Here is a 9,825-nt window from a genome sequence, read left to right as displayed (position 1 = left end):
GCAAGAACTGCAAGCAGGAAGGACACCAGACTAAGGACTGCAAGGAGAGCAAGCGCTGCAACCTGTGCGGGCTGGAAGGCCATCTCTACAGGGTCTGCCCCGAACGCAACCTCAGCTACGCCCAGGCGGCCAAGAACAACACAGCGGAGGAGGAGGGGGAAACAAGCAAGGATGCCCCAAAGAAGGCCAAGAGTCAGCGCCCGGCCGCGACCTCCTCCAAGAAGACCCTAGCCCAGGAAAACAATGAACGAGGAAAGGGTCAAGCCGAAAACTGCCAGACCCCGACACCCAGCTCCGAGCCTCCTCAACAGATGACAGAGTCCATGGACGAGGAGGCAGCAGAGGGAGGATGGCAGCTGGTGGTCAATAAAACCAAAAAGAAGAAGCCAGAGAAAAGGAAACAAGCCCCTGCCGACACTACACCAGGGGCCAAAAGAGCACTCGAGTCGCAGTCGGACTGCAACGACTACCCCGAGTCTGACGAGGAGGGACGACAGGAGCGAAGTGGTCAGCCGTCCCACCCAAAGCGGCAAAATACCCAAGGTGACCCCGATGCGATCGGCACCCCCCATCTCCAGAACACTGGGAGCGACAACGCCTCCAGTGCCCTCCAGCTCCGGGAAGCCGGCAGCATCGTAGTGCCCAGCGCACACCAGCTCCGAGACACCGGGAGCAACACCGCAGAGAGCGAAGACCAGCTCCGGGAAACCGGGAGAAGCGACAACGAGGAGCCCCAACCGATCGAGGATCGCACGAACTCTTCACCTGACACCAGGCCGCCGATGTCACCCCGGCGGGACGACGACCCCCTCTCTGAGGCAGAACAGAACTCGTACCTCAGCTCAGGGATCGTGGAACACTTTACACAGATCACCTATATGCAGAAACACGGCCAAGAGCTGGAAACAGCAAACGGACTGACGGGTGAGACTTTAAACATTTGTTAAAATGGGTCTGAAAGTCGCATCCATTAACGTGCGTAGCGTTAAAAGCACTACGCGATGTGTGTCGACCTTGGACTACCTGGCCAAGGTCAAGAGCGACCTGCTGTTCTTACAGGAGTGCGGCCTGCCGCATCTCAGCAATTACAGGCAATGGTCGCAGCGCTGGGCCCACGGGCCGTCTATCTGGTCGGGAGGCAACGATAACCGTGCCTCCGGCCTGGGGATTCTGCTGCGGGGGGGCAACTTCACCATCACCGAAGTAAAGGAGGTGGTGGGGGGCCGTCTCCTCGTAGCAGACGTAAAGTACAAAAACGCTCCGCTCCGGCTGATCAACGTGTACGCCCCGGCTCTGAAGGACGAGCGGCTGGCCGTCTTCCAGCAGCTCCCACTGCTGCTGGCGACGTCCAAGCCGGTCATTCTCGGCGGTGACTTCAACTGCATCATCGATGCGGCTGGACGATCCGGCAGAGCCGACAGCAAACTGGACGCCACGTCCAAACTCCTGATGGAAGCGGTGAAAGACGCCAAGCTGTGCGACGTCTTCAGCAACCCTGCAGACGGAGCGGCGCGTCAATACACCTGGTCCAGACCAGACGGGTCCGTCCGTTCCAGGATAGACTTCCTGTTTGTATCCCCGAAGCTCAAGGTCAGATCCACCAAGGTCACACCGGTGTTCTTCTCTGACCACTGCCTCCTCCTGGCCGACTGTCACCTACAGGACGATCAGAGAGTGGGCAGGGGGACATGGAAGCTGAACGTGAAACTGTTGACCCCGGGAAACATTGAGGAACTGACGAGGGATTACAAAGGTTGGAGAACCGTAAAACCCCTCTTTGATTCCCCAGTGCACTGGTGGGAAGCCATCAAGGCGAACATCAAGAGGTTCTTCATCCTCAAAGGTGTTCAGAAGGCGAGAGAGAGGCAGAGGGAAACGTCCCGACTCCAGAAAAGCATGCAGAATCTTCTCCTGCTGCAGTCGATGGGGATCGATGTCGGGGAGGAACTCAGAGAGGTGAAGGACCAGCAAGCCTCGCTCTTTGCCTCCGAGGCCTCCAAGATCATCTTCCGGTCCAGAGTCCGCTCCGTGGAGCAGGACGAGACTTGCTCGCGCTTCTTCTTCCAAAAGGTGCACAGAGAGAGCTCTGTGATCAGCAGCCTGAAGGAAGAGAACGGCTCGGTCACGTCCTCGCAGCCCGACATACTGAGGATCTGCAAATCCTTTTATGCCGGGCTGTACGACGCGAAGCCCACAGACAGCGCGGCCTCCCACTCCTTCTTGTCGTCTATCACGGAGGTTCTAGACGACAGCAAGCGGGAGAGTCTGGATCACCCGCTAACTCTGGACGAACTGACAAAGGCCGTCCGATCCTTCGAGAAGAGTAAGACTCCCGGAAGCGACGGCTTACCGATGGAGTTGTACTCGGCTCTGTGGGACTGGATAGGCCCAGACCTGCTGGAAGTGTACGGGGGTATGCTTCTGGCAGGCAGCATGTCAGACTCCATGAGGAAAGGCATCATCACCCTCATCTACAAACAGAAGGGGGAGAGGGAAGAAATCAAAAATTGGCGACCCATCTCACTACTTAACGTGGACTACAAAATTCTGTCCAAGGTCATCGCCAATCGGGTCAAGTCAGCCCTGGAGGTGGTGATCCACCCCGATCAGACCTGCGCCGTACCCGGCAGGAAGATCTCTGACAGCCTGGCGCTACTCAGGGATACGATTGCCTACGTACAGGACAGGGGGGTGAACACCTGCCTGATTAGCCTGGACCAGGAGAAGGCCTTTGACAGAATATCCCACACGTACATGATGGACGTGCTCTCCAAAATGGGGTTTGGGGAGGGAATCCGAAATTGGATCCAACTGCTCTACACAAACATCAGTAGCGCAGTTTCAATCAACGGGTGGGAATCAGAAAGCTTTCCGATCAAATCTGGAGTCAGGCAGGGCTGTCCTCTCTCCTCCGTCTTGTTCGTGTGTTGCATCGAACCCTTTGCCGAGTCCATCAGGAGGGATGCGGGCATAAGAGGGGTGACGATCCCAGGCAGCGGAGGCACTCAGGTCAAGGCCTCCCTGTACATGGATGACGTCGCCGTCTTTTGCTCGGATCAGCTGTCGGTCCGCAGATTGATGAGCATCTGCGACCAGTTCGAACTGGCCTCGGGGGCCAGGGTAAATCGTAGCAAGAGCGAGGCCATGTTCTTTGGGAACTGGACCGACCGATCCTTTGTCCCCTTCACCGTCAGGTCGGATTACCTGAAGGTGCTGGGGATCTGGTTCGGGGGGGCCGGGGCGTGCACCCAAAACTGGGAGGAGCGTATCTCCAAGGTTAAGCAGAAACTGGGACTGTGGGATCAACGATCCCTCTCGATCGTGGGCAAGAACCTGGTCATCAGGTGCGAGGTGCTCTCGGTGTTGCTGTACGTGGCGCAGGTCTGGCCCATACCTCGCTCCTGCGCCGCGACAGTCACCCGAGCCATCTTCCACTTTGTCTGGAGATCAAAAATGGACCGTGTCCGCAGAGTCACGATGTACAAATCTCCAGAGAAAGGGGGGAAAGGCGTGCCCAACGTGGCCCTCATCCTGATGGCCACCTTTGTGTGCGGCTGCATCAAGCTGTGCATAGACCCTCAGTACGCAAACACAAAGTGTCACTACGTGCTGAGGTTCTACCTGTCCCCGGTGTTGAGAAGGATGGGCCTGGCCACGCTGCCACGGAACGCTCCGTCCAGTTGGACCGTTCCGCCCCACCTGTCCTGCGTGGAAAGGTTTGTGCAGGAAAACACCTTTGACCACAAGGCGATCAGCAAGTGGTCCGCACGTAACGTCCTCGAGACCCTGCGGGAAAAGGAGATGGTGGATCCTGTCGGTTGGTTCCCCGAGCAGACTGTCAATGTCATTTGGCAGAACGCCTCATCGCCAGAGCTTTCAAACAAGCACCAAGACCTAGCTTGGCTGGTGGTGAGAAGGGCCCTTCCCGTCAGATCCTTCATGCACTCCCGGGCTCTCAGCGCCACCGCGCGCTGTCCCAGAGGAGGCTGCGGTGGAGACGAGACCGTCACCCATCTCCTTATGGAATGTGCCTTTGCAAAGAAGGTCTGGAGAGAGATGCAGTGGTATCTGTCCAGGTTCGTCCCGAGCAGTTCCGTAACACAGGTTTCTGTGCTCTACGGGCTGTTCCCGGGGACGCACACTGAGACGGACATCGGCTGCTGCTGGAAGACCATCAACTCGGTGAAAGACGCCCTTTGGTCTGCCCGAAACTTGCTGGTCTTCCAGCACAAGGAGCTGTCCTCGACCGAGTGTTGCAGACTGGCACATTCCAAGGTCCAGGACTACGTGCTGAGAGACGCACTGAGGATGGGTGCGGCCGCCGCAAAGGCCCTGTGGGGAAAGGCAACCGTTTAGAGCCTTCCCGACATTGTAAACCGAGGGGCTGCAATCAGGGAAAAACCCCCTCGGGCAGAATGTAAAATTCAAATTGCTGTAATGTAACTGTAATGAATCTGAAATGGACCAGAAATGAATCTGTAAGCAATAATCTGTGTTGAGTATGATGCAATGAGACACCCGAGAGTGTCATGAACTGTAATGATGTCCAATGTTTTCATTGTACTGCACTTAACGTAACCTGCAAATTGTATAATCTGTATTGTGTACGTTTGGAAAGTGATATGACAACTGTTTTGTATGTACTGCTGCAAATTTTTATGAATAAAGTATATTTTTTGGAAAAAAAAAAAAAAAAAATCTGTTCTTATCAGTTTAATATCTGATACGTCCCCTATCTGGGGACCATATATTAAATTGATTTTTGGAACAGGGAGATGGAACAGGGGCTTGCTCCGTCCACTCCACGCATCGACCCAGTATTGCAGTGTCTCTGGGAACGGTGCACCTCCCTGTGGGGAGATATTCAAAAGGAAAAACAGCTCTTTCCCAGCGTCTCTGTGTGTGTGTGTGTGCGTATGTATTATTACTGAGAATAAAGCTGATATATTACACTTACTTTCTCAGCTCAGTGGTATTTCTTTCTTCTCCTCGGCTGAATGCCGCTCGCACGTAGCGATATAATTCAAAGTGCAAAATAACTTGGTGCCGTTGACTTTGAACAAGCAGGGTCTGCTTTCAAATGCAAGCTGCGCTCCCGAACTGGACTGTCTGTCTGTTTGTCAAGGAGAGGAAAAGGTGGCGGTGGTGAGGGTGGAGCATTAGCGCTCAGGAGGGGAGACTTTCTTTGAGTGGTGCCAATTAATCTGCACCAGAAAGTCATCCCCCCGACCGGGATTCGAACCCGGGTCTCAACGAGTTTAAAAGGTTGCGTCTTAGACCACTAGACCACCGGAGGGAACTGCCTCAACTCCCTGGGAACTTGTACAAGAGGCTGAGGACACGCACGCCTGCTGCGCTGCGCTGCGCTGGCAGCAGCGACCAGCAGGGGGCCGACCGGCTGATCCTTCCCTTTCACAGGCAGGCTTTTGACCCTCGATTAAACGACAAAGGTGTTCAGAAGGAAGGCCTGGGGGGAGGGAGGCAGGGAGGGACGGACGGACGCACGCACGCAGGGAAATCAGCACAAAGCAGGTCCCCTGGAATCTCACACCTGCGTCCCAGAAAACAGGTCTCCTGGTCAAAGCAGTCCTGCCCGCCCTGCCATTAACGTGACAATGGACAGGGCCCGGCAGCTTGAGACACATCTTTTTTTCAATATGCAAGTTCTTTTTAAAAAGGTTTCCTTCCACAGCAGCTCTGAGTTAGAGTTAGAGTTAGAGTGAGAGAGAGAGAGAGACTGACACTGACTCTCACACACACACACACAGACACACACCGTCTCCCATCCGATTGGTGGACTATGGGATTGAAAATCTAACTTTTAGTTTCAATGCAGCGCGTTGTTGTTGTAATATAGAACTGCAAGTTGCCGTTGTAGTCGTAGTTTCGAATCAGCACAAAGTAGGTGCCTCCCTGGAATGTCACACCTGCGTCCCGGAAAACAGGTCTCCTGGTCAAAGCAGTCCCGCCCCGCCCTGGGATTAACATGACAATGAACGGGGCCCAGTCAGGGAGCAGTTTGAAAGACATTTTTCAATATGCACTTCTGAAACATTAACGCCTTGTTTCTTCCGACAGTTTAACCAGCGATTAACATGACAATGGACAGGGCCCAGTCAGGGAGCAGCTTGAGAGACACCTTTCAATAGGCACTTCTGAAACATTAACGCCTTGTTTCTTTCGACAGTTTAGCCAGCCTTTAACACGTCTTGTGTTTTTATTTCCCATTTCCAGCCAGCCAGCCAGCCAGCCAGCCGAGCCAGCCTCTGCAGTATTTTTTTTCATTGGTCTTGCCTGCCGTGGAATGAATGTTTCAACACGAGCTGCCGATTGTCAGCACCTCACCTCTTTCTCAATTGGCCGTTGCAATCTCACTCACTCACTGTGAGACACGTCACATCACGTCACTAGTTTTCCTTAAAGAGGTCTCCTTCCACGGCAGTTCGTTAGTGACTGAGACTGACTGACGGAGGTCCGGTGAGACCCAACCCTCTCCCATCTGATTGGTGGCCTACTGGCAAATTTACCAATCTGTCAAGCAATCCTGGCAAGAAAGGGAAAAAAATCTTTAAACTCATCCACTGTTGCAATTAGAAACGGTGGCAAAAATGTGGCCAGAGTGGGAGAGAACGGCAGTGCTTCTAGACTGCATTAAACACAGGCAGCCAGAGACCAAAGAGGGAGTGCAAACAGGAGCCGAGATCAATTCGCATCGAGCGCGTCATCGCTTCTCGGCCTTTTGGCTAAGATCAAGTGTAGTATCTGTTCTTATCAGTTTAATATCTGATACGTCCCCTATCTGGGGACCATATATTAAATTGATTTTTGGAACAGGGAGATGGAACAGGGGCTTGCTCCGTCCACTCCACGCATCGACCCAGTATTGCAGTGTCTCTGGGAACGGTGCACCTCCCTGTGGGGAGATATTCAAAAGGAAAAACAGCTCTTTCCCAGCGTCTCTGTGTGTGTGTGTGTGTGTGTGTGTGCGTATGTATTATTACTGAGAATAAAGCTGATATATTACACTTACTTTCTCAGCTCAGTGGTATTTCTTTCTTCTCCTCGGCTGAATGCCGCTCGCACGTAGCGATATAATTCAAAGTGCAAAATAACTTGGTGCCGTTGACTTTGAACAAGCAGGGTCTGCTTTCAAATGCAAGCTGCGCTCCCGAACTGGACTGTCTGTCTGTTTGTCAAGGAGAGGAAAAGGTGGCGGTGGTGAGGGTGGAGCATTAGCGCTCAGGAGGGGAGACTTTCTTTGAGTGGTGCCAATTAATCTGCACCAGAAAGTCATCCCCCCGACCGGGATTCGAACCCGGGTCTCAACGAGTTTAAAAGGTTGCGTCTTAGACCACTAGACCACCGGAGGGAACTGCCTCAACTCCCTGGGAACTTGTACAAGAGGCTGAGGACACGCACGCCTGCTGCGCTGCGCTGCGCTGGCAGCAGCGACCAGCAGGGGGCCGACCGGCTGATCCTTCCCTTTCACAGGCAGGCTTTTGACCCTCGATTAAACGACAAAGGTGTTCAGAAGGAAGGCCTGGGGGGAGGGAGGCAGGGAGGGACGGACGGACGCACGCACGCAGGGAAATCAGCACAAAGCAGGTCCCCTGGAATCTCACACCTGCGTCCCAGAAAACAGGTCTCCTGGTCAAAGCAGTCCTGCCCGCCCTGCCATTAACGTGACAATGGACAGGGCCCGGCAGCTTGAGACACATCTTTTTTTCAATATGCAAGTTCTTTTTAAAAAGGTTTCCTTCCACAGCAGCTCTGAGTTAGAGTTAGAGTTAGAGTGAGAGAGAGAGAGAGACTGACACTGACTCTCACACACACACACACAGACACACACCGTCTCCCATCCGATTGGTGGACTATGGGATTGAAAATCTAACTTTTAGTTTCAATGCAGCGCGTTGTTGTTGTAATATAGAACTGCAAGTTGCCGTTGTAGTCGTAGTTTCGAATCAGCACAAAGTAGGTGCCTCCCTGGAATGTCACACCTGCGTCCCGGAAAACAGGTCTCCTGGTCAAAGCAGTCCCGCCCCGCCCTGGGATTAACATGACAATGAACGGGGCCCAGTCAGGGAGCAGTTTGAAAGACATTTTTCAATATGCACTTCTGAAACATTAACGCCTTGTTTCTTCCGACAGTTTAACCAGCGATTAACATGACAATGGACAGGGCCCAGTCAGGGAGCAGCTTGAGAGACACCTTTCAATAGGCACTTCTGAAACATTAACGCCTTGTTTCTTTCGACAGTTTAGCCAGCCTTTAACACGTCTTGTGTTTTTATTTCCCATTTCCAGCCAGCCAGCCAGCCAGCCAGCCGAGCCAGCCTCTGCAGTATTTTTTTTCATTGGTCTTGCCTGCCGTGGAATGAATGTTTCAACACGAGCTGCCGATTGTCAGCACCTCACCTCTTTCTCAATTGGCCGTTGCAATCTCACTCACTCACTGTGAGACACGTCACATCACGTCACTAGTTTTCCTTAAAGAGGTCTCCTTCCACGGCAGTTCGTTAGTGACTGAGACTGACTGACGGAGGTCCGGTGAGACCCAACCCTCTCCCATCTGATTGGTGGCCTACTGGCAAATTTACCAATCTGTCAAGCAATCCTGGCAAGAAAGGGAAAAAAATCTTTAAACTCATCCACTGTTGCAATTAGAAACGGTGGCAAAAATGTGGCCAGAGTGGGAGAGAACGGCAGTGCTTCTAGACTGCATTAAACACAGGCAGCCAGAGACCAAAGAGGGAGTGCAAACAGGAGCCGAGATCAATTCGCATCGAGCGCGTCATCGCTTCTCGGCCTTTTGGCTAAGATCAAGTGGTCAAGTGGGGGAAGGCAACCATTTGGAGCCTTCCTGCCATTATATGCCGGGGGGATGCAGTCAGGGAGAAATCCCCTCGGGCAGAGTGTAGAGCTTTGGCTTGTAGAGCTTTGGCTTGATGTAATGTCACTGCAAGGAATCTGGAATGAATCTGAAAGGCAATAAGGCACCCCAGAGTGTCAGAAAAAAAAAAAAAAAAAAAAAATCTGTTCTTATCAGTTTAATATCTGATACGTCCCCTATCTGGGGACCATATATTAAATTGATTTTTGGAACAGGGAGATGGAACAGGGGCTTGCTCCGTCCACTCCACGCATCGACCCAGTATTGCAGTGTCTCTGGGAACGGTGCACCTCCCTGTGGGGAGATATTCAAAAGGAAAAACAGCTCTTTCCCAGCGTCTCTGTGTGTGTGTGTGTGTGTGTGTGTGTGTGTGCGTATGTATTATTACTGAGAATAAAGCTGATATATTACACTTACTTTCTCAGCTCAGTGGTATTTCTTTCTTCTCCTCGGCTGAATGCCGCTCGCACGTAGCGATATAATTCAAAGTGCAAAATAACTTGGTGCCGTTGACTTTGAACAAGCAGGGTCTGCTTTCAAATGCAAGCTGCGCTCCCGAACTGGACTGTCTGTCTGTTTGTCAAGGAGAGGAAAAGGTGGCGGTGGTGAGGGTGGAGCATTAGCGCTCAGGAGGGGAGACTTTCTTTGAGTGGTGCCAATTAATCTGCACCAGAAAGTCATCCCCCCGACCGGGATTCGAACCCGGGTCTCAACGAGTTTAAAAGGTTGCGTCTTAGACCACTAGACCACCGGAGGGAACTGCCTCAACTCCCTGGGAACTTGTACAAGAGGCTGAGGACACGCACGCCTGCTGCGCTGCGCTGCGCTGCGCTGGCAGCAGCGACCAGCAGGGGGCCGACCGGCTGATCCTTCCCTTTCACAGGCAGGCTTTTGACCCTCGATTAAACGACAAAGGTGTTCAGAAGGAAGGC

At 52.9% G+C, this 9,825-nt stretch overlaps 1 non-coding gene and 2 pseudogenes across 1 annotated transcript; all 3 read left to right on the top strand.

Annotated features, from left to right (window-relative positions):
• The first annotated feature begins 4,669 nt into the window (after positions 1-4,669).
• On the top strand, positions 4,670-4,851 carry LOC137325795 (U2 spliceosomal RNA; annotated as a pseudogene).
• A 1,872-nt stretch (positions 4,852-6,723) lies between these two features.
• LOC137325784 (U2 spliceosomal RNA) lies at positions 6,724-6,914 on the top strand. The gene has a single exon (XR_010964024.1). It is a non-coding gene; the product is annotated as a U2 spliceosomal RNA (small nuclear RNA).
• A 2,065-nt stretch (positions 6,915-8,979) lies between these two features.
• LOC137325936 (U2 spliceosomal RNA) lies at positions 8,980-9,188 on the top strand (annotated as a pseudogene).
• The last annotated feature ends 637 nt before the right edge of the window (positions 9,189-9,825 follow it).

Source organism: Heptranchias perlo, chromosome 9 (assembly GCF_035084215.1).
Source record: "Heptranchias perlo isolate sHepPer1 chromosome 9, sHepPer1.hap1, whole genome shotgun sequence".
Lineage (NCBI taxonomy): Eukaryota > Metazoa > Chordata > Chondrichthyes > Hexanchiformes > Hexanchidae > Heptranchias > Heptranchias perlo.
The sequence above is the reverse complement of the archived record's forward strand: the minus strand, read 5'-3'. Positions and strand labels throughout refer to the sequence as shown.